Below are 21,371 nucleotides of genomic sequence, written 5' to 3'. Positions count from 1 at the left end.
ATATTAAGAGTGTTGTAATGGAGAAAGACAAAAACTAGTGTTTCTACTTTCTAACTAGCTGGTGGCAGTAGACTTATACATTTAGAGATGATTCAATCAGGGGCAGGGCACCTGGGGAGGAGGGTGAGGGAAAGCCCAGAGCCTATGGAGTTGTATCATAAAATAAGAATTTTTTGATGCAACTCAGTCATTTTTTATTGCAACGGGGAGACAATACATCACAGAAACTTTATGGTAGGTCTGGGGGAAAGTGTTATTTACAATAAATGATGAAATAGTTTGTCTTTGGCAATATGATTACACATGAAGAATGCAAGATGCCAAAGCAACACCACCGAGTCCCAGCAACGTGAGATTGCAATACTCTAACGTATGAAAGAATTCATTAAAAATGAGAGCGAAATGATCATATCAAATCTACAGAAAGATGGAAGTTCACTTCCCTCCGAGGTGTATGTATTCTTCATTTTGTTTTTTAAGGATTCATTTCATGTATTTGTAAATCAGAGCTATCTAAAGAGAGAGATGATAGAGCGAGAGAGGCAGGGAGAGAGAGAGAATGAGAACGAATCATCCATCTGCAACTAGGAGCCAACGGTTTCCTCCAAGTCTCCCGAGTGGGTACAGGGGCCCAAACGCTTGGCCACCCTCCATTACTTTTCCTAGGCCATTAGCAGGGAGCTAAATCCTAGGGCAGCTGGGATATGAACCGGCACCCATATAGGATATCAGTATTGCTGACAGTGGTCTTGCCTGATACGCCACAATGCTGGCCCCTATAAAAGTGTTCTTTAAGTTCACAAAAATATATTCAGGTTTACTCATAAAAAGAGGAATGTAAATCATAACCACAATAAAATCATCTTGCAATGGTCAGATTGGCAATGATTCGAAAGTGTGACAACACGCTCAGTAACACAGATGACTGTGAAGAAAACAGATGCTCCCATGCACGTCGGTGAGAGCCAACGATGCGGTCCCTCTGTGGGAGCAGCGACGCCTGGCAGTGCTACGCACGTGCTTACTTTTGGTCTAGAAACGCCATTTCTAGGAATGCAGCCCAGTTGCTCCACTTCCCATCCAGCTCCCTGCTTGTGGCCTGGGAAAGCAGTGAAGGATGGCCCAAAGCCTTGGGAACCGGAACCTGCATGGGAGACCCAGGAGAGTCTCCTGGCTCCCGGCTTTGGATCGGCGCAGCTTGAGCTGTTGCAGGCACTTGGGGAGTGAGCCAGCAGATGGAAGATCTTTCTATCTCTGCTTCTCCCTGTGAATCTGCCTTTCCAGATATGTGTGAGGGAAGGGCAGTTGGTGGGGAGAAGGAATGGAGACCCTGAGGGCTGGTGTCGGGACACTGTCAGCTGAGCAGCTGTGACATCAGCGTCTCACATGAGCACCCATTTGAATCCCACTTCCAATCCAGCTCCAAAGCAGCAGAACATGGCCCAAGGAATGTGTGGAGACCCAGATGGAAATCTGGGCTCATGGTTTTGTCCTGGTCTAGCCCTGGTTGTTGTTGCCATTTGAAGAGATACAATAAAAACTTTTTTTTTCAAACCATAGAACACATCCCTTAATTGTTTCAATGAATAAAATTCCAAGGAAAAAAAAACCCAGGAGATAGAATTTAAGCATTTAGAATCGTCAGGGACATACCCACCGAATATAATGTGTGGCTCTTTCCTTCATATTGATTCTAAGGAATGAACTATCAGAAAAACGTTGAGAGTGACCATTGTGGCTCAGCGGGTTACTCACTCTTTGGGATACCCACAGCCTGTATCAGAGCATCTGGTTGAAGGTTACGTTGCTTCTCATCCACCTTCCTGCTAAAGCAGCTGGGAGCCCGGGGACGATGGCCCAGACCCCTCATTCATGTAGGAGATACAGATGAGATTCCAGGCTGTCCCAGACCCAGCTGCTGCAGCCATTTGGAGACCGAACCATTATGCAGAAGATTTTATTTTCTCTCTGTTTTTCTCTTTCTGTTGCTCTGTTTTCAAATAAATGAAAAGAATTAAAAATAACAGTTGGGGTGGCAAATGTCTACTACATTCTATTTTATATAACGGAGGCATTGGATTATGTAACCAAATCCGCACAGTTAATGAACCTGTGAATGAATGACCTGGAAGCTTTGAAGAAAACGTGGACTTTGTCAGGGGTAGGACAAAGCCCTGGGATTTAGAGCAACCATGGTTGAGCCCAGTGTGCCGCCAGCACTGAGACTTCCTGTGAGAGCTGCGATGTTGGGATTTCAACCCACAGGGTTCACGTCATGGCATCTCCTTTCTCGGTTATAGTGAAGCTCTGAGAGCTGTGCCTGACAGTAGCCATAAGAAAGAGGAGTAAGCATGCATTTTATTTAAAAGAGCCAATAGATGTGCAGTGGCTCTAGATATTTGTTTGGGAGGTGTCTGTATCAAGACAACTTTAACTTGCAGCAACAGTAACTTGATGAATTGATTTTGTCAAATAGAACACTTTTCCAATCAGTGGTTATCATAGTTATCTGCACTACCTTAGGATACAAATTAAATGTCAACGGACATTAATTTGGCTTTGCTTTCTGGGGCAGGCCTGACAGCTCTCTGTATGTCATCCGGGCAGCTGTCGACATGAGCTGTCCATGCCAGACTATTGCTATGCCAGATTGCTCTCAGCAATGCCAGCATTGGAATGCGTTAAGTTTCAGGAGAATTTAACTTTCTATTCCAGAAAACATTAGGGTTTTAAGATTAGGTCTAGCTGATACCACCTGTGTCGTAAGTAAAGTAACGCAGGTGTAATACATGCTCTTATTCTCCATCAGAGACACCTGCCACATGGACATTTTCCCTGCGTTCATCTCACTTGTTTCTCGAGCTTTTACTATGCACCTGAAGCTGTGCTACGCACTGGACATACACAAATGCCCACTCTCCCACACAGCTTGATGGAAGACACTAGGAGACACAATTCAAACTGCACAGTAAGGCAGTGGTCAGGGAGTAGATGGTACAATAAAAAGATTTAATCCAGGACTGGCAGACATCAGGGGGTCTACCTTGCACCTGAAAGGAGAAGACGAGTCCACCAGGGGAAGAGTGAGAGTTGGAGGAACATGCCCGAGCATTAGCCGGGGATGTGCACATGTGGAGGCGGAACACAGTTCTTTGCAGGAATGGTTCAGGAAGAGCAGGTGGAAGATGAGGCTAACAGGCAGGCAGCCACTGGCTCAGAATGCACCTCGAAGGCTTCATTTAGCTATCTTCCTGCGCGACGGCTGCCCAGATCACTGCGAAGTATTATTTCTGGGAGAGCCTGGGAGGCTGATTCTGGGCGAGAGTCACCACTAAATCGGTGAACCCAGCACAGACCAACCCCTGACAGTGTGAGCACCCCTCATCCAGTGCAGACCAACCCCTGACAGTGTGAGCACCCCTCATCCAGTGCAGACCAACCTGCACTGCATCAAGAAGCAGCACCAAACATGCAGTTACCTGACCTTTCATCAAACACATGAAATGAATGCACATAATTTCAGTGTATGTGGCCCCAAAGACTTCACAGGAAACCTGATGCTCATGATCCATTTCCTGTATCCAATGTAAAACGGAGCCAATTTCTTATAGTACATCGTAGGAGTTATGGGGAGAAGAAGGGTCACAGAGGCCGGCAAAATCACTTGGTTGGTCTGACCCTGGAAAGGCAATTGCAAGCAGGATTGAAATTCAACAAATGCACAGCAGGCGAAATTTTTTTTTAAAGATTTGTATAGTTATTTGAAAGTCAGAGTTATAGGGAAAGAGGGATACAGAGAGAGAGAGGAAGAAGAAGAAGAAGAAGAAGAAGAAGAAGAAGAAGAAGAAGAAGAAGAAGAAGAAGAAGAAGAGAGAGAGAGAGAGAGAGAGAGAGAGAGAGAGAGAGAGAGAGAGAGAAAGTTTCCATCTGCTGGTTCTCTCCCCAGGCGGGTGTGGTGGTCAGGGCCAGGCCAAAGCCAGGACCTTGAAGAGTCATCCGGGTCTCCCATTTAGACCATCTTCTGCTGTTTTCCCCAGGCCATGAGCAGGGAGCTGGATCACAGGTGGGGTATGTGGAGAATGAACTGGTGTGTGGAGTAGGTGTATAGCAGCCTAGTTATTGGCTTGGTAATTCTGTGTGGCCCGTGCGTGATGTCATAGCGATCTCAATAGCCCGAGGCAGGAAAACACTTCCCCATCCTGTTGGTATCTACACATACAGGTGCAGGTGGAACATCGTTAACCAAAAAGTTGAAAACTCAAACATCCCCAAATCTGAAAGCTTTGAAGTACCTCTGTGAGGCCACAAGTGGAAAATTCCACACTGACCCGAAGTGACAGATGGCAGTCAAAATACAGGCCCACCAAAAATGTTCTATACAAGTACCTTCAGTCAAGTGTTTAAGGTGTATGTGAAACATAAATAACTTGTTTAAAGAGATTTATTTATTTGTATTTGAAAGGCAGATTACAGATAAAAGGAAGGAGAAAGAGAGAGAGAGAGAAAAAGAGCAAGAAAGAACTTTCCATCTGTGAGCTCTTTCCCCAAATGATCACAATGCTTGGAGCTGCACTGATCTGAAACCAGGAGCCAGGAGCTTCTTCTGGGTCTCCTATGCAGGTGCAGGGTCCCAAGGCTTTGGGCCGTCCTCGGCTGCTTTCCCAGGCCACAAGCAGGGAGCTGGATGGGAAGTGGAGCAACTGGGATATGAACTGGTGCTCATACAGGATCCCAGTGCTTGAGGGGGAGAATTGGCTAGTTGAGCCCTTGTGCCAGGCCTATTACGCCCATTTTACAGATGAAGAAATTGAGGCTCCAAGAAGGCTGAGAAAATCAACATCCAGAGCAATCCACCTGGATCCTCTTTACCCAGAACTCTTAGGGGGTGCATGGAATTGTGGGTAGGACTAAAGCTTCTGCCCATCATGGTTTTCTCACGTATGTAATACCATTGGTAAGGTGTAATTTATAAATTAGGCACAGTAAGCTGTGCCAACAACAAATGACCATGAAATAGACCACTATAACAATGCATTGTCATAAACATTAGGTTACTATGGTTTCTAAAAATATCCATTTCTTATTTTTGGGCTGTGGTTGACTAACATCACGGAAAGTGAGACCACAGGGGAGGGAGGGCTACTGCTCCTTGGGAGGATGAAGTGATCTAGGTCCCCCTAGGATTCGGTTAATATTAGACTTTCCCTTAAGTGAAAGCCATAAAATAAAATCAACAATAGGAACAAAGTTAAAAATTTTACAACACCATGTAGTTAAATAATATTCTACTGAATGGCCAATGTGTGGCTAAAGAAATGAAAAACCAAATTAAAGACCTTGTTGGAGAGAATGATGATTCAGCGAATAATTTAATAAGAGAAAATAAACTATTTTGAAGAAATGAAAATAAACATAAAAATATTAAAACCTATGAGGTGTAGCAAAAAGAGCATTGAAAGGGTTGTTGATCTTCTATTTTGCATGAAGGTTGCTTTGTATCAGAGAGAACATATGATATTTGTCTTTTTGGGATTGACTGTTGGTTGGAGTGTAGCTAATACAACCACTATGGAAGTCAGTAGGGAGAGGGCTAAGAGAACTGAAAATAAACCTGCCATATGATCCAACTATCCCGCTTCTGAGAATATATACAAAAGAAATGAAATCTGCATATGAGAAAGGGGTCTGTAGGCCCCTATTCACAGCAGCACAATCCACAATAAAAAGACATGGAAATAACCCAGATGCCCGTCCAAAGAGCAGTGGATGACGAACCCACGTTACATCTACTCCACGAACTACTCGGCCAGTAAAAAAAAATAAAATTCTATCATTTGCAACCAAAGGGTGCCAACTAGAGACCATTATGCTCAGTGAATGTACTCTTGTATATTCTAAATAATCTCTAGGCTATTTATATTTAAGGTAAATGATATAACTCATCAGTCTATTATATTATTTGGGAAATAATGACAGGATAAAGCACTGATAATGTTTATCAGTAATGTTTGTATGTTATATATGCAATTTGTATAAATACGTAATATGTAGGACACATATACTAAATATATAGTAATATTATTTATACACTAAAATAGAATTATATGAGGAAATATGGAAGCAGATGGTCTTTTTCATGTAGTTGACATGTGTCATTTTGCTTACAACTACTGATGGCATTTGGATGTGTGTTGGGACTACTCATCCAAGACTGAGCTGTGGCTAATGGGGACAACTGCTTTTTGTGGAATTTTTCGGTGTGTGGCTCTGAGTCATGCTTCATTGGGGGAATGAAACTGGGTTCTGGCCCATGTGGACCCCCTTACCTTGTCCTCCTGAAGCAAACACCAATGGCTCTGTCTTAGAACCAGGTGGGAGTGGGTGGGGCTGGGTCCGCTGTCTGTGCCGGGGACATGCTAGCCAAGTCCAGGAGGACAAGTGACGCTCTCCCCAGTGGCTCTGACCCGTGTGGATGCCTGGATACTCATCTCCTACTCCAGTTGCTGCATGGAAAACAGATAATGGCAACAAGTGACTGTACCTTTTATTTGATTTCCCATCCAGCATTCTCTGAATGGAGGGGCATTTTTCAAATTCCCATGAAGTTGGACAACAAGAATCTCTGAGGAGGTTTTACCATTTTTGTTCCTGATTTGTGTGCACTTGCTGGCTTGTAGCATTTTTTTCCCAGGCTCTCTGGTGTTAAATTAATAACAACTGATGGGGAGCTGACAGGCAGGTAAAGAGAATATCATGATATTAAAAAATCTCCATCTATTAGGTAGCACAATGTGCCACACATTGTCAGGTTTTGCCTGTAGGTGTCTTAATTTCACTTAAATATTTTGTTCACATCTTTTTTAACCCAGAGGACAGACACATTGCCTCCAGCCCCTCTCGAGCAGATTTGGCAGCATACGTCAGTGTGACACAGAAATGTTCACATTGCCAGTTACCAGGGATTAAAAAGAAAAGGCTCTGATGCATAACAAAAATACTTTTACGGTCAAAAGATTGTCTGATCCTCCCTGGGAATTACAAGAACGCGTAAGAAGGCAACTTTAGATCAACACAAACTTTTTTATTTTTTCACCAGCAAGTTCGTCCAGCATTGACTCAAAACTAGTCTATCTTTTCACATCGTATTTAAGCAATTGCAGATCATCTACCAAAGATTTCCTGGAAGTGATTCTTAGCAAATTTGCAGAATGCTGGAAGAGTGCTTTGGCAGTGTGAAAGCTATGTGCTTTCAGTCTGTTTGGGATATTGAGTTTCAATGCAATATTTAAAAAAATTTTATTTTGAATTTTTGAATTTTATAGTACAATTTCATTGTCTGAGATTTCCAACCCACAAAAAAATCCCACCCCCAGCTGATTTTCCCCATGTTGTTACAATAATATAGTCCTTCATAAGGAGTCATGATTCCATCAATTTGTTATTTAAGTGTGCCCCAACATTGCTGGTACAGACAATGTCAGACAGTCCAGCATCGCTTTGTCTACTCAAGTCCAACAGTTTCATTGGGAATCCATCTTTGATTTGGAAGCAAGGATACATATTAATGCAAGATTTCTGTAAGCAATGTTTGCGCTGGAAAATTTCAAGCCCGCAACAGAGAGCATGATGTCATGAGTTCCAGGTACCGATCTACCAAATTTGGACAAAAGTTCCCTAGTACTCCCATTAGAAACACATTCAGAAGCCGACAACTTGGAGGGTGACTGAAGCCCCCACGGTTCTGTTGTATGTACACCATGTAGTCAGGTTTCCTGTCTCGCAGGGCGCCTTAATGCTGGGTGAAGGAAACAACGGTTTGAACCCCTGAACCATTCTCAAGACTATTCAAGCTTTGCTGTGGATAGCAATTCGTTTCCCTTTGTTTAATATTTATTTATTCTTTCAGAGAAAGAGAGAGAGAGAGAGAGAGAGAGAGAGAGAGATCTTCCATCCACTAGTTCACTCCCCAAATGGCCTCAGTAGCCAGAATGGAGCCAGGTTGAAATCAGGAATCTGGAACTCCAACATGGTCTCCCATCCATGTGGGTGGTAGGAATCCAGGCTCTGGAGCCATCCTCTGCTACCTCCCCAGATGTATCACCAGGAAGCTGGATCAGAAGCAGAGGCAAGATTTGATTCCATGAAATTCACTGTGGGATGCAGGCGTCCCTCACGGCAGCTTAACCAGCTGCACCCCAACCCCCTCCGTGGGGCTCAGTTCTTAAACACACAGTCCAATCTGGAACACAGACAACACTATGCGCTCTTTCAACGTTGACCCTTCTCCCAGAAGGGGCGGTGCTGCGGTGCCTGAAGTCGTGGCCTGAGGGTGCACCGTCAGCGTCCACAAGCACGTCTGTGGAGTTGATGCCCCCACCAACCCCGGGATACTCAGATTCAGACGTTTTCCACGGAGGAGTGGTAGTCTCCAGCAGCGCACACTGGTATCGGGCCCTACAAAGCTGGAACCATCAATGGCCTACACTGTCTGCCTGCTCAGATAATCCACTGAGGATGAAACCCCCAAGGGAGCACTGTACTGGCACAACCGCTGGGGTGCAGGGGGTTAGTTTGCAACCGGTTGCCCATGTTCCCCCACTTGGCTCACTCCCAGACCTAGATCTCATACATGCCAGTGGGTGTCAGGTGCACCCTCTGGCCTGGCATGGCCTGCCCCCTCCACTCCAGCCTTTGTATGAGCTGGTGGATGATATGACCTGGCCTGCCCCACACCCTAGGAGGGGTGCACATGCGGGTGCCGCAGCCTGTACTTGCCAAGGCTTTTCCTAGCTCCAGTACCTGTGAGTGTTGGCAGATTCCGGCCCTTACCACCCCAACCCTTAAGCTAACCAGCAGGACTTGTATTTCCACAGGGTCAAGCCCGCATCTACCCCGGACCTGGTTCTCTTGCATGCTGGTTGGTGTCATGGCCCAGCATAATGTGACCCGTCCACTGTTCTGACACTCACTGTCAGGTGCTGGGATATAGCCAGACAGGCCCCAGCTCTAGCTTTCCTGTGGGCTGGCGTGTGGTGATCAGCAATGTTCCATGCTAACAAGCCCAGCTCAGAACTCCCATGTGGTCTGACCCATAAAGGTCTTCAGGTCTCTCCCATTCAAACCACCATGTGTTAGTCCTCTTGCTCACCTGTAAGTACAGTGGGCTTGTCTTTTGGGGTCCTTCTGGAATCATTTCTCACCTACATTTATGGTGCTGTTTTTCCAGGGATGTCCCTCCCCAGTAATTCCTCACGTGGCGTGCTCACAGACCACTGCTCTCCCTCACCTGTTTGATCCCCCAATCTCCCTGCAAATCCTAAAGCACAAGTTCCAAGGAAGTGCACTGCTGGGCAACCGAGAGTTGCACCCAGTGCCGTTGGCACTCGGGCCGCCCAGCCCAGAGCCAATCCTGCAGCCACTATGTGAGGCTGGGGGCAAAAGGCCATCCGCTGTTCCTGCGGAGCACACAGGGTCTAGGTGATTTTGTGGATCTTAACAAGAAATTTTCTAATTCTATTCTTGCTTTGTCTATATGCCATACTTTTCCAATAAGACTTTGATTTTTTTTTTTTTAGAAAAGGAGCATTCTGGAAGGTTTTGTTGTTATTGTTTTGAGCTTTCATTGGACTCTGGAAAGCTCTAGTTTTAAACTGAGAAAAACTTGGCTCATTTGTAGTAAGAGCTCTTTCTTTTTAGTTTTAATTCAGTTTTCTGCTTAGATTTTACCATTTATAGGAACGTGTGTGTGTGTTGGTGTGAGGAGGGGGTGCAGACAGGTGGCTGGAGATGAGTATACAATGCAGTTTTCAAATGTGGAGTTAGCCTAACAGATGTAAGCTCCAACATCAGTTCCCTGATTGGTTCACGTAGCATACCTCTTTAGTATATACATCGGCCAATCCGGGATAACTTTTTGCTTTAGAAATGCGTGAAACTCCAAGCCAGACGTTCTTGGGCAGCATCTCAGGACCTTGCGTGGCAGACCCTGCTGGCTGCTGGACCACTTGGATTACGCCTTGTTGATCCATGGGCCTCTTCCGATGTGGTAGTGAGACCGGGAATTCGGCCCGAAAGAAGCCAGTCAGAAGCCAGCAACTCTCATCGACCTGGCGGGGTGACAATACCCTCACAGAGACTGGTGCCACACATGCAGAATTCAGCGGGGAGAAGACCAGCCGACCTCTCCTGTCCTCTGCAGCTGCTGGCACAGGCTCAGGGGCTTGTCCTGGACCCCTGGCGGTGTGAGTGCTAGACCTAGGTCGCAGCTACGGATCTCTGCCTTCTGGTTGTTATTCCGGCTTCCTGGTTGGCTAAATCTGTGCTCACTTCTCAGAAAAGGCCCAAGCAGAATCATGCATTTTGTGTGTAAAAGAGCAGGCACAGCCAGGCATTCCCGGCAACCTCTCCCCACTGCGGTAGCAGGTTTCTTGCTTTCCACAAACCCCTGATTGGCTCCCTATCCCTGTGAGAATTCCCCAGTGTGACAGGAGCACCAGAACCACCCTCCTTGCAACATCCATCACGCCCGTCCCTCTAGCTTCCGGCAACATTTCCTGGACTTCCTTTGATCTTCACTCACCACCTTCCACCGGCCATCACAGAGCTTCTGTTGCTTTCTGGGGTCTGGCACTGGGGCCTGGCAGGTTCAGCTGCTGCGCACAGTTCTGGCATCCCACCTGGGCTCTGTTCCAGTCCTGGCTACCCTACTGCCGATCCAGCTCCCTGACAGCGTGCCTGGAAAAGCAGTGGAGGATTGTTCGAATACTACAGCTTCTGCTACGCGTGTGGGAGACCCAGACGACGTTTCTGGTAGTCATGATTATTTTTATTTTTCTGTTACTAGATGTCACTGATTGGGGAAACCTCAGGTGTTATGCTTAAGATCAAAATAATAATTTTCACAGCGGATGTATGTACTTCAAAAATTTTTTCTTCTGCAATTATTTCAGCACACTATTGAAGACACTATAATTTCCTTTTACTCCACAGAGGGAATTCACAGAGACAAGGTTATGATTTATATATACATATATATTTATAAATATAAACATGGATTTATAATAATAATATTTAATATACATAAATATATATATTCCAACCCATTTGAAATTCAGTCTGATTTTCCATTTTTTGAAGGTGTGGGAGAATGTTGTTGAGGAAGATAAATCTTTTATTCACTTATCTTTAGGGAAATTCAATCCATTACAACAGCAAATCAGTGACTGTACATTTATTCATTAAAGAAATCAATTAATGGCTAGGATTTTATTTTCTTATAAAAATATTAAGGGATAAAAATGGCTTTGTGCAAATGGGAGTTTTCATTTCTTTTTTTTTTTTATTTAATTAATTTATTTTAAGGTCTATTTTTATCGCACAGGCAGAATTACAGGGAAAAGGAGAGACAAAGAGAAACATCTTCCATCCACTGATTCTCTCCCCAAATGGCTGCATCAGCTGGAGCTGAGCAGATCCGACGCCTTCCTGGTCTCCCACAAGCGTAAAGAGTCCCAAGGCTTTGGGTCAACCTCCACTGCTTTCCCAGGCCACAGTGAGGGAGCTGGCTGGGAAGTGGAACAGCAGGGACATAAACCAGCACCCATATGGGACCCTGGCACATGCAAGGTGATGATTTAGCCGCTGAGCATTCAGGCTGGGCCCATCAGCTGTCTTCCCAGGGTGATCCCATCAGTGGGAGTCTGACACCGCATGCTAGCGTCTTGGCTCCTTTCGGGGCGTGTGTGCTGTTTGTGCATACATGTGGCTTCTCGGCCCCTTTATGAGAAGACTAAAAAGTAGTAGCTTTTTTAAAGCCAAGGGCACAGGGGACACCAGCAGCCTCTGCCGAAGTCCAGAGACACATCTTGGTGTCACGGTCAGGGTGGGATGTGTCCTGTCCCCAGCACTGGGACCCACAAGCCCTGCCATCTACCCTCCATCACATGTGTTTGTGGGGAAAAGAAAAAACTCGTGCATATCTTCGATACATGAATGTAATCACACCAGTATTATTTTGTCACAAATAAATACTTTGTGAGGTGGACTTTTAGTATTTTTAAGGTGACTGATTTTTTTTTCTAAGAATTTTTATTGACACATCGTGTGTCGGCAGGAAGCCCTGCCTGTTGTGAAGCTATAGCTCAGTGAAACCTCACCGGCAGAACACAGGCCTGTGTGGCCGGCATCACACCTAGGCGGCAACATTTCCAGCCATCCACCGGTAGTAAGAGTAGCCGAGTCATGAAGACCAGTCCCACAGATTAAACCTTACAGAAACATGAGCTTATACGAAGTATCCTTCTGAAAGTGTTTTTAAACTTCTGAGCATACTGACAGCGGACAAACTGCTACATTTACAGGGCACAACATGATGAGTGTTGACACTCACGAAACCAATCCCACAATCAAGATAACGAACGTATCCATCAGCCCAAGTTTTCCTCTCCACTCTCTTCCCACTCGGTCCTTCCCCAGGCGATCACTGATCTGTTTCCTGTCACTGTACATTAGTTTGCATTTTCTAGAGTTGGATGTCATTTCCTGTATGCCTCACTGAACATTTGATCATCTGAGTCCTTCCCCTCACAATATTGCTAGGTTTTATTTATTTATTTATTTAGTTTTATGTTTTTTGGGAAAGGCAGATTTACAGGGAGAAGGAGAGACTGTCCATCTGTTGGTTCACTCCCCAAGCGGCCACAACGGCCAGAGCTGAGCCTATTCCAAATCAGGAGCAGGAGATTCTTCTGGGTCCCCTATGTGAGTGCAGGGTCTCAAGGTTTTGGGCCAGCTTCTACTGTTTTCCCAGGCCACAAGCAGGGAGCTGGATAGGAAGTGGAGCATCTGGGACGTGAACCGGCACCCATATGGGATCCCGGTGGTTACAAGGTAAGGATTTAGCCACTGAGCCATTGCACCAGGCCCTGAACAGATTTTAGATGATGGTTTTCATAATGTGTTTATTGGAGCCTAAGTGTTTTCTCTGTGTCTTCTCTGCCTTGTACTGTGAGCTTGGACTTGGTTCTCTGTGGATGCTTTGCACTAGGAGCTGGGGTGCCATGCTCTGCATACTCCCCTCATCCCTGACCTCTGCTCTTGTATGCTAGTCTGTTCCAATCACAGAATCCCCTGTAATGTTAACCAAGTGCAAACTACAAGACTAAAACAGCACTGCTATGGTTTGGATATGATTTGAGTGTATCCCCAAGTGGTCTGTGAGTTGTTATAAAAGGTCAAGCCTGGCTCCTGGATCTTTTTGGCTTCCTTTCTCCCCATACAATCTCACCTTCTCTCGCATGGTTCAGTTAAGCTGTCCTTTGCTGCACTGTGACGTAGCCCAGGGTTCCTGCCAGAGTAGAGCGGATGCAGGTGCTGTGTTCTTGAACCTGCAGACCTGTGACGTCAGTAAACATTTCTTCAGAGATGGCCAAGACTCAAAATTTCCACTAGGTATCCCAGTAAAGAAGATCTAGGCCAAGATAGACTCCAATATGTGTTCTCCTGCCCACAGTCTGAATTGTTCCTTCTGCTGTGTTTCGCTCTGGGCCTGGGATAACTGGCACAGCTTTGTGCCTTTCAGGGCCCCTGCATGTTGTCAGAGAATCTATCTCACGCCATGCTGTGTTAGATACCCTGTGTTTTCAAACTAAAATCTAATCACAAACTTTAAGACCCACATTTATTTTTTGACCTAGGATGATACTTTCTGTGACTGGAAAGTTTAAGTTTTGATTAATTAATTAATTAATTCAATGATACTATTCCATAGACTCTGGAATTTTTCTTCCCTTTTCCTCGGTCGCTTGCCCCCCCCCCCCACTGATTTCCTTTATATTATTACAATAATATAGTCCTTCATAAACAGTCATAAGTCCATCATTCTGCTAGTTAAGTGTATCCTGACATTGTAGGTAGAGAGTCCAGCATCCTATTGTCATTGGAAGTCCATCTTTGGTTTGGAAGCAGAGATGCTTACTGTATTGCATCTTCACAGCTGGATATGATAGTTTCTATTACACAGTTACTACACGTTCCCTTAAGTAAAAAGCCATAAAAACAAAATCAACAACAGGAAAGCCAGTCTAGGCGTCCTGGACACAGGGCCCAGCCTGACCCTGCTGAAGCTGGGGAGGAGGGCCAGTGAGCAAGGCGCCACCCAGTGGCTCTGCAGTGCCAATTCTATTAGTAGCCAATTAAAGGAAAAATGTGAACAAGAAGTGTGTAAACGAGGAAGACAAGGCTGGAAACAGAACGAACCCAGCAATCCCAACGACCAGCATGAGCATAAGCTGATTGGTGTGACGGACGGTGTCGGACTCTGTACTAGCAAACTCGCACAAGAATCAGGTTTGGGATCATCTCCGATGAAGTTTCTTTGGAGATCCCTCCAACTGAACTGCTGATCTTAGAACCCCAACCATGAATAGACTGTCAGCCAGTGGATTCTGAATAGGGTTCATTGCGATTGGAACTGAGAGATTGGCAGGAATCCAGAACTGATGAACTATCAAAACTGTGTGAGCAGGACCCTCAGAGCGCGCCTCCCGTTGGGGATCTGGGATGGGTGGGAGGTTGGGTGGGGCTTTTCCCTTTGTTTTTTTCCCTGACCCCAGATACAGGGTAAAATGATATTGATGTGGAAACAATGGTATTACCCACTTTCACCCTGTAGCCCTTGACCCTTTGTTCCCTAATCAACTAAGTAAGATTATTAAAAAATAATTAAAAAAAAAAAGGAAGTGTGTAAAATGTCTCCAGAGTTACTGCTGTGACTCTCGATTGAGATTCCAGAACCAAATGCTGGTTCTCCCTGATTTGATCCCCACCTCTGTAGCCCCAGGTCTCCCGTGATGGGTCAGGCCAACTTGGTTTCCACCTGTTGCTCATTCTAACTCGTGGAGAACAGCTGCTTTCCCAGCACTTTCCACCGTTTTTGAGAATCTCCTTCTGGTACCTCTACAGCTGCATCTAAAACTCAGTTCTTTAGGTTTGTGCCACATTGCTGAATGCTGTCTGTTCCCCCATGAATTTCCTCATCTTGGATTATTGCATTTAGTCTGCTGAAATGCCGGGCGGCTGTCTCATGTACCAGTGTAGCTTCTTTGTGAAACAGGAAACTGCTCGATAATCCTTCCTCAGCTTAAACAACTTGAGAGACCAGGGGGAGGTGGCAGGGGGGGGGGCGGGGGAAACCACAAGATTATAAACGGCACCATGAGAACCAGTGTGAGCGTCTAGGCAGACTTCCTTAGGACCCTAGCTGGTAAAGGACCCAACACAAGCATAGGAGTCTGCCACTCAAGTCTCCACAAAATGAATTCACAAACCTAGAGTTGTATTTGAGCTTTGTCATTCATCTGTCTATTCCACGCTTGTGGAAAAACAAATTAAACGTCAGTTTATTTTGGTGCAAAAAAGTTTCTTTCTTAGGGCCCGGCGGCGTGGCCTAGCGGCTAAAGTCCTTGCCTTGAACGCCCTGGGATCCCATATGGGCGCCGGTTCTAATCCCGGCAGCTCCACTTCCCATCCAGCTCCCTGCTTGTGGCCTGGGAAAGCAGTCGAGGACGGCCCAGAGCACTGGGACCCTGCACCGGCGTGGGAGACCCAGAAGAGGTTCCTGGTTCCTGGCTTCGGATTGGCGCAGCACCATCCGTTGCGCTCACTTGGGGAGTGAACCATCGAACGGAAGATCTTCCTCTCTGTCTCTCCTCCTCTCTGTATATCTGACTTTGTAATAAAATAAATAAATCCTTTTTAAAAAAGTTTCTTTTTTAAAAATGCATGCAATTTCAGGAAAAAGATAGTTCATGAAAAAAATCTACACGGACTTCAGGCTTTTTTTTGGGGGGGGGCACCAAAATAAGTTAATCATACAATTCCACTTTCCCACAAACATTTTAAAGCACCCTTCATTGCACCAAACTTCCAGATCGCGTAATCTGCTAGATTCGCCTTTTACTATATTGCTAAACTTGTAAGAAGGACTCTAATTTAGACCAAGCAACTTGATTGATGTGGGCGTATAATAAAAGGTTAGTTGACAATTAAGCATAAAACATGTAAAAGAGGATCCTTATAAAGTTGGGTGATCTAGACGCTGGTGTATCTACCACGTGGGTATGTAGGTATTTACGGTTTACATAGCACATGCTGTTCCAGTGGGACGGGCAGACAAGAAAACCAGCCAGGATACACCTCAACAACTGTGATAATGAGATTCCAGTGCGAATCTGACCTACTGCGGCAGCCTGTATGTCATTCTGAGCAGGCTTGAGCCACTGCACTTTCTTCCCAGCGAGCTTGTTGTTTGGGATCTGACCAGCTGATGTCGCTCTGGGACTGCAGTTTAGAAAAAAGCCTTGCTTGGCAGTGTCAGGTGGGAAGAGAAAGCTGAACGCCCTCCCACTCCACACAGCCTCTACCAGAGCTCCTCCAGAGCTCCTCCGTCCCCCTGTCTACATAGTTTTTAAAATAGAGAACTGGAGGATGGGTTTAATTTTGATGGAGAATTACCTGTAGGCAAGAGGGCAATCAAACCCATACAGTTAAGGAGAAGGGGCCCATGTAATTAATCTGTTATCTACATGGGAGTGTGTCAGGCTAATCATCCATCAGTTTCTTTAGCCTCTGCTATCAGCTTCCATTTCTATCTTGTTAGCAGCAGCTAACTCCGAACCGTTGAGACAGGGGCTGGTTAACTGTGCGTTTCCCAGGCTTTTTACTTCCTGTGTCTGTTTCTGCAGCCTGGGCCCTATGATATCTACCTGGACCATTAAATCAGTTTCTTTGTCACGCAATTTCACCAAGTTGTAGAGGTTTGCCGCAGGAGAAACTGAAGAGAACAAAGGATTTTCGAGTTACCTCTGGGTGGAAGGTGTTTCCAGCTTCGTATCTCGTTGCTACTGCGAGCTCTACCATTGGCAGGCCTTGGGGGATTCCTCCTTCAGTCTAACGTTCAATAACAATTACAAGAAGAGTTTCCCTGATTCGAGATCACTGACTGTGTCCCCCTTGAGTTAATTTGCAAGAGATCTCTTAGCACCATGCCCAGAAGAGAGGCTGAAGTGGTGCTGTTTGTGAAGGTGTGAACGGGCCTGATTTCTCTGGGGCCTCTCTGGTTTGCAAGTAGCTGGCCTCTCTTGTGTACTCACTCAGTCTTCCTTGTGTGTCTGCATGTATGAACCCTGTGTCCTGTGTCCCGTGTTCCTTTGCTGAGGATTCAGTTGTTTTGGTTGACTGCTCCTCTGATGGGCCTTATTTTAGCTCGACTGCTCCTTAGGCCTTTCCACCTGCACATACAGTCACTTTCTTGGGTGTTTAATGTACAACTCAAATGAACAGATTTTGGGAGCACATGGTCTTGGCCCCCGCCCTGCTCCACCCTGTGGCTGGTGTAGACTGAAGGGCACCAGTAGGAAATGCTGAGTCTGTGATGCTGGGTGCTGTTTTCTTGGCGTCTTCATGTGGCTTGAGGTTGGCTGTTACTGACAGGCCTGCAGCTGGTAGCACTGCTTGTAGTAACCCTGAGAGCACAGGGACTCTCTGATGGGCACAGAACCTGAGAGAGCAGAGGCGGCTGCTCCGCTCAGGAAAGGAGGCTGAGCCCATGGAGTAAAGAGATGTTGATGGTCCCTACACCCGGCCCTGCCTTTTTCCTTTGTCTTCAGGCTTTAGATGTGCATTTGAGAAAAATTCTGAGACCAAGCTGCTGCAAGAGTTAATTTATTAAAGCATGGAGGTAAAAATAGTTGAAAAGGGAATGTGCTTTGGCTATATAGCAGACGGAGATTTATTCTTCTCTACTACGTGAAAATAGACCAGTGTGAGCAGGGCTGGGACGTGAGTGAAATGCCCGCATCCCGAGCTGGAGCATCTGGGTTTAAGTCCCGGTCTTCTTATCCAGCCTCCTGCCACCGCGCACCCTGGTAAGAGCAGATGTTGGTTCAGGTGTCCGGGTTCCCACCACACACAGGGCACCGAGCTGCGTTCGGACTTTCAGTTTTACCTTGGTTCACTCCCAGCTGTTCTAGACATGTAATAATAATAATACAGCAAAACATATTAAAGTAATGTGCAGATATCACATAGAATTAATGAATAATACATCAATTACAGAAAATGTAGAAAGCATTTATAAACAAGAAAGAATATATAATTCAACATAGGATTTATTTGTTTTTATTGGAAAAGCAGATCAAATTTAAGGAAACAAGGAGAGACAAGAGAAAGGTCTTCTATCCACTGGTTCACTCTCCAAGTGGGCCAAAATGGCTAGAGCTGAGCAGATCTGAAGCCAGGAGCCAGGAGCCTCTGCCGGGTTTTCCATGTGGAGACAGGATCCCCAGGCTTTGGACCAACCTGGACTGCTTTCCCAGAGGACACGCAGGGAGCTGGATAGGAAGTGAAAGCAGCCGGGATATGAGATTGGATCCAGTGCATGCAAGGTGAGGATTGAGCCACTGAGCCATCACGCCAGACCCTACTTAGGACTATTTTTAATTTTCATGGGCAAAAACATGTGTTACTGAGAAGGACAGATCATGCTATAGATATTGCCTTTTTCAAAAAAATAATGAGACAAAAATTTAAATGAAAAGTCTTAAATTAGCAACTTAGTGGAATTTGCCACTATTAATTTCAACCACATATATTCATTAAACAGATGCAAGCAATAGACACAGTCTCTGTACTCCAGAGTGAGTGGAAAGAGGATTCGACAAATCAACATATGGTGCATTTTACCGATTTCAAATTCATCTACACTTTGAAATGGCTCTGCTATTGGACGCATCTTACAGTCACCGTTGGTCTGTAGCCATCACTGCTGAAAATGTGTGACAGCAAACTTGACAGATGTCAACAGTTTGGAAGAAAATTTAGAGACATCTCGAATAATAATTTTATTTTATTTTTTACTATATTTGTTTTGATAATCTACATAGTTGATTAGGGTACAAAGGGTCAGGGGCTACAGAAAAGTGGGTAAGACCATTGTTTCCACACTAATATCATCATTTTTTTCCCTTATCTGGGGTCAGGGGAGAAACAAAGGGAGAAGCCCCACTCAGTCTCCCTCCCATCCCAGGTCCCGATGTGGGGTGTGCTCTAAGGGCCCTGCTGAAGCAGTTTTGATAGTTCAAGAGTTCTGAATTGCTGCCAGTCTTGCTGTTCCAAGCACGATGAAATCTCTTCAGAATCCACAGGCTGATACAGTCTCTTCCTGGTTGGGGTCCTGAGATCAGCAGTTCAGTTGGAAGGATCTCCAAAGAAACTTCGTCTGAGGTGATCCCAGACCTGATTCTTGTGTGTGCTTGCCAGTATAGGGTCCGGCACAGTCCGTTGCCCCAGTCGGCTTATGCACATGCCTGTCATTGCAATTGCTCGGTCAGTTCTGCACCAGCCCTGTCTTCCACATAAATCAATGGTTGTTGTAGTCCACCCCAATCCTGTTCACTTCATTCTTGGCCCTTGCACAAACCAGTGGGAGCTGCAGCCTAGTAGGGGCGACTCCCCAAACTCCACCAGGCCGGCCCCCTATCCTGATTTCCATGCTTGCCAGTATGAACCACAGACTGGTTCAGTCTGTCCCACATCCCATTTAGCTCTCATACATGTCAATGGACATCGAAGCCTAGTTCAGTCCAACCAACCCTACTATCCAGCCCACACACATACTGGTGGGTGCCTTTCTGTCTAGCCACCCCTGTCCCTGTCCTGTTTTTTGTGCTCTCCAATGGGAGTGGTAACCCAAGAGTGAGGTGCCCACTATTTCCCTCCTAGGCCACTCCCACTCCTAGATCATGCACTCTCTAGGAGGTTCTGGAGCTTAACTTGACAGATTTAGCCCTCATAGCCAGCCTCTGCCAGCTGATGTTGCGGCAAAGTCCAACCAACACTCATCCACTCTAATTATTACTTGCACCAGTCAGAACAGTCAGCCCAACCTGGCTTTTCTCTGATCTAGCGCACATGAGGCCCACAGGTGTTGTAGCCCTGCCTGGTCTGGTCTGCCCCATACCAACCCACACTCTCCAGTGGGAGTAGTTGTCCAGCAGGGGAGCCCACATCTCCACCTGCCGGCTTTGCCCCCTCCTTCCCTGGTTCTCACCTGTGCTGTTTGGGTGGTATGGTTCACCACACCTTAGCATTCTGTAATGTGCATTGGTTTGTGTCGCGACTGAACCTGGCCAGCCCACACTATGTTCTGGTGCTCAGATTCGCCAGTGGGTGATCTGAACTGGTTCAGCCTGGTCTGCCCCCGACCTATGCCAAATGTATGTCAGTGGGTATCTTTCTCTGGGCTGGTCTGGGTTGCTCCCTAGTGTGGTTCTTGTGCTCACCTGCAGGGACTGTGTCCTGACAGAGGAATTTCCCAAGCTCCTCCATCAGAACCTCTCCCTATGTCAGATCTTGGACACACTGGTGTGTCCATGGGCCAGCCTTCCTTGTTAGTTCACCTCCTATCCTGGTAGGAACAGTGGCCTTTCCTTACTGGCCTTCAGTCCATTCTGGTTCTTACTGTTGGATGTTTCAGTCCAGCCAAGGCTCATCCATACCCAGACACTGCTCAGCATGGCTCAGTAGGGACAGAGACCCAGCCTAGTCTGTCTTACATCTTCCCTGGTTCTCCAGAGCACCAGATGGTGCTGGTGTCTAGTCTGGTTAGGTGTACCCAGCCCCAGTTCACACTTGTGCCAAGGGAGATTGCAGCCATATCCAGACCAGAACGCAGCCCCTCACTCCAGACCCTGCACTCTCCCGTGGGAAGCCCAACCCAGCAAGGGTGTACTCTCACAGCTCCCCGGATGGAGCCTATCCCAGCCCTAGATTATGCGCATGCCAGTGGTTGCTCTGACCCAGCTGGCTTAGCCCCACACCTGTCTCAGCCTTTGCCTTCGATGCTGTGGCCTGATATTCCTGGCTCATGCAGACCAGTCGGGGTAAGAGCCTAGTTCGACGTGACCAGTGCTCCCTCCTGATTTCTGTTCTTCCCTGTGAGTTGAGGCTTGCTCTGCCCTGCCTGGTCCACCCCCTTCCAGTTGCAGTTCGGCCCACCCCACATCCTGTTTTAGGATGCACATTTGGGTGCTGCTGCCTTGACCTGCCGAGACTGTTGTCAGTTCCTTTACCCACAAGTGATGGCAGATTTCATGGTCACACCTAGCTCAGCCCTTCACCACCCCAGCTTGTGAGCTAACCATCAGGACTTGTATTTCCACAGGGTTTGGCCCACACTTTCCCCACAGAATCTACTCCTGGATCTGGTTTTCTTGCACGCTGGTTAGTGTCTTGATCCTACCCGTCCACTATTCCACCACTCAGTCAGGTACTGGTACCTAGCTGTACCAGATAGGCCCCCAGCCATAGCTTTG

This window comes from Ochotona princeps, chromosome 1, assembly GCF_030435755.1.
Source record: "Ochotona princeps isolate mOchPri1 chromosome 1, mOchPri1.hap1, whole genome shotgun sequence".
In the NCBI taxonomy this organism is placed as follows: Eukaryota; Metazoa; Chordata; class Mammalia; order Lagomorpha; family Ochotonidae; genus Ochotona; species Ochotona princeps.
This window is presented reverse-complemented; position numbering follows the sequence as displayed.